The sequence below is a fragment of the Piliocolobus tephrosceles genome, unplaced genomic scaffold, assembly GCF_002776525.5.
Source record: "Piliocolobus tephrosceles isolate RC106 unplaced genomic scaffold, ASM277652v3 unscaffolded_30496, whole genome shotgun sequence".
Lineage (NCBI taxonomy): Eukaryota > Metazoa > Chordata > Mammalia > Primates > Cercopithecidae > Piliocolobus > Piliocolobus tephrosceles.
In genome coordinates this window covers 91-3485 of record NW_022313750.1, presented here as the reverse complement: position 1 = coordinate 3485, position 3395 = coordinate 91, and the positions used below count along the sequence as shown (strand labels likewise).

The following is a 3395-nucleotide window of genomic DNA, read 5'->3' as shown; positions in this document are numbered from 1 at the left end:
GTCGGGCGCGGTGGCCCACGCCTGTAATCCCAGCACTTTGGGAGGCAAAGGCGGGTGGATCACTTGAGGTCAGGAGTTTGAGACCAGCCTGGCCAACATGGTGAAATCCCGTCTCTACTAAAAATACAAAAATTAGCAGAACATGATAGCGGGCACCTATAGTTCCAGGTACTGGGGAGGCTGAGGCAGGAGAATCGCTTGAACCCAGGAAGCAAGAGTTGCAGTGAGCCGAGATTGCGCCACTGCACTCCAGCTTGGGCGACTGAGCGAGACGTCGTCTCCAAAAAAAAAAAAAAAAAAAAAAGTCCGAGAAAATGGCGAGGCCCAGAGAGACTTAACTTCCCAAAGGAGGCCACAGAGCTAGCTCAGCCCTAATGCCGGCCCCGCGGTGCCTTTCCGAACTCACGGCCTCCCCTCGGTATCCGGGTTTCGGCCTTGGAGCGCCAGGAACGCCACGAGGACGCACCCCACACTTGCGCGTCTAGGTTCCAGTCCCCGCGGCTCCCAACAAATAAAGAAGGGAAAGTCCTACGGGTGACGGCCCCGGGGAACGCCGCGGCTCTGCGTCAACCTGTGGCGGCCACCGACTCATTTGGGGCCACGCTGGTTGCATTCGTCACGCCGGGGACGCCTCTCTAACCCTTCCCACACCGGCGACATGGGCGCGTCTGTGGCTCTCGAGAACCGGGTCGCGGAGCCCCCGCGAGGGCAGGCGAGGAACTGGCGACTGTGGGAACGAAAAGCTGCGGCTTGTAGTCCCCTTGCGACCCTCTATTCTGGAAGAGGCCGGGCGCGGCCGCTGAGCTCCAGCTCTGCGCCAGCCCGGGCGGCTGCGCGCTCAGGGGCGTGGCGAGGGCGGGTCGTGAGTGGGGCGGGGTCCACAGGGCGTGCGCGACGAACCTGCGCGGTGCGTGGCGCGAAGGGGCGTGGCGCCAGTGGGCGTGGCGTGGCGTAATGCGAAGAGTCGCGGTGCGGCAGCGCGTGAGGGCTGCGGCGGGTGGGTGGTGTCGAGGCGTGTTGAATTAGGGCGGTTCGCGGGTGCTGTCAGTGTTGGGCCGGGGCCCCTAGGCAGGGCAGTCGGATCTTAGAGGCGGGGGCCAGTCGCGGTCATGGAGAGGGATGAGGATGTAGGAGGGGCGGACGTAGCGGAAGCCGCGGGGACCGCGGTTGCGGAGTGCCTCTAGGGCGCAAGGGAGGCCTTTCCCGTGGCTCCTGGGGAAGAAGAGGCGAAGCGAGAGTCCCCGGGGAACCCCCACTCCACCCCCAGCCGGATACTGGGTTGTGCCTGCACGGACCGGAGCCCACAGTGCAAGTTGCTATAGGCCACCAGCCAGGGTGGCCAACTCCTCCCGGTTTGTCCCGGATGTTCTGGTTTTGGGACCAAAGCATCCCAGGCCTCCAGCCCACTGCAGTGACCGAATTCTCCGCCCCCTGCCTGTCTTCTCCCGCAGCTTCCCTAGATTAGGCTTGGGAGGCAAGAGGAGGCCTCCTGACCTTTCACACTGCCTTTTTAATATTAAGATGAAGGCACACTCCACAACTTACTTCCGGCCAGGCCCAGACGTGGCCGTCCTTGTAAGATAAAAGCTTCCGTGGGAGCCTTCCTTCCTCATCAAGGTAGGTAGACTACAGGAAGGTGCATCTTGTTTTGTATTTTGTCCTGTAGAAGTCAGATTTCTGCCCAGTTGTGTGGGAGTGAGGATGAGCCTATGCTTATATCAGAGCTTGAGTGCAGAGACATTTGATCTGGAATTTCAGCCAGCCTCTTCAACCCCAGAATTCAGAGGTTCAGTCGGAACAGACATTAGCTTAAGTTTTCCCATCAGTCGTCTATCATTAAACTGGCAAAATCTAGATAATTAGAAAATATGACAGAGGTGATCCGGACAGATGTTCAGTTTTTTCCTTGTCTAATTCAAAAAGCCTCGTGGTGGAACATCGGACCCTTCAAGAGGAAGGATGAAAGCTCTACATAGGAACACGATGTGAATGGAAGAAACCTGTCATTGTGAGTCTGGCTTTTGATTAGTCATCTGATGTCTTCCCTAATGTGATGTGACTTTGAGGCCGTAAACTTCAGTGGCTAAGCTGTAGTTTCTCAGCCTACAGTTAAATTGCAGAATTGATAGGGCTTACATTAGTTTTGTTTTTATTTGATGTTGAAGATCTTTGAGTCACATTAGAAACAGTGAGTATTTTTCATGTGGCACTAATGAGTTAATTCATAATATTGTTTTTTGAGACAGAGTCTCTATTGCCCAGGCTGGAGTGCAGTGGCACAATCACGGCGCACTGCAGCCTCGACCTCCTGGGCTCAGATGATCCTCCTACCTTACCTCCCAAGTAGCTGGGACTATAAGTGCACACCACCACGTCCGGGTAGTTTTTTTGTAGATGTGGGGTTTTGCCATGATGTCCAGGCTGATTTCAGACTCCTAGGCTCAAGCAGTCCTTCTGCCTTGGCCTCTCAGAGTGCTGGGATTATAAGCGCGAGCCACCATGCCAGGCCAATATTATTATTCCCCAAAAGAAGGAAATAGGGTGTGAGGTCCTGCTCCTGTGGTCACCATGAGGTTTTTTTGTTTGTTTGTTTGTTTTGAACTCTTACCCAGGCTGGAGTGCAGTGGCACAATCATGGCTCACTGCAACCTCAGCCTCCCTGGTAGCTAGGACCACAGGTGTGCACCACTATGCCCAGGGAATTTTTAAACTTTTTGTAGAGATAGGGTCTTACTATGTTGCCCGAGCTGTTCTCAAACTCCTGGCCTCAAGCAATCCTCCTATCCCAAAGTGCTGAAGTTACAGGCATGAGCCACCACACCTGGCCACCACTAGTTTTTGTAATGGGAGCAGGTTCCTTATGAGATGGGGGAATGGATTTCATGGTTGTCTTTTTAATTTCTTAGCTCCCCAAGAAATTGATTGGACATGAGGAAACCACTCTTAAATGTGACCACTCTAAAGCATTATCAGTCAGTCATTTCAGTCTAGGGAGAAATCAGAGCTGAAATATGGAGGTTAGGTAAAGTGCCCAATATGGATATGCATTTTTATATTTGACTGCTTGTGTTTTTTTGTTAGATGCAAATAATACGACACTCTGAACAGACCCTGAAAACAGCCCTCATTTCAAAGAACCCAGTGCTTGTGTCACAGTATGAGAAATTAGATGCTGGGGAACAGCGTTTAATGAATGAAGCCTTCCAGCCAGCCAGTGATCTCTTTGGACCCATTACCTTGCATTCTCCATCAGATTGGATCACCTCCCACCCTGAGGCCCCCCAAGACTTCGAACAGTTCTTCAGTGATCCTTACAGAAAGACACCCTCTCCAGACAAACGCAGCATTTATATACAGTCCATTGGTAAATACCGGTAATGTGCTGGTTTTGGTTC

General features: G+C 53.1%; 1 long non-coding RNA gene across 2 annotated transcripts; it reads left to right on the top strand.

Moving 5' to 3' along the window:
- The first annotated feature begins 317 nt into the window (after nucleotides 1–317).
- On the top strand, nucleotides 318–3102 carry LOC113222310. 2 transcript variants are annotated; one of them, XR_003308334.2, is made up of 4 exons: nucleotides 318–997; nucleotides 1452–1617; nucleotides 1924–2008; nucleotides 3082–3102. It is a non-coding gene; the product is annotated as an uncharacterized LOC113222310 (long non-coding RNA). The 2 variants fall into 2 exon arrangements; XR_003308333.1 differs by lacking the exon at nucleotides 318–997 and having other exon boundaries at nucleotides 1004–1617.
- Nucleotides 3103–3395: the final 293 nt, after the last annotated feature.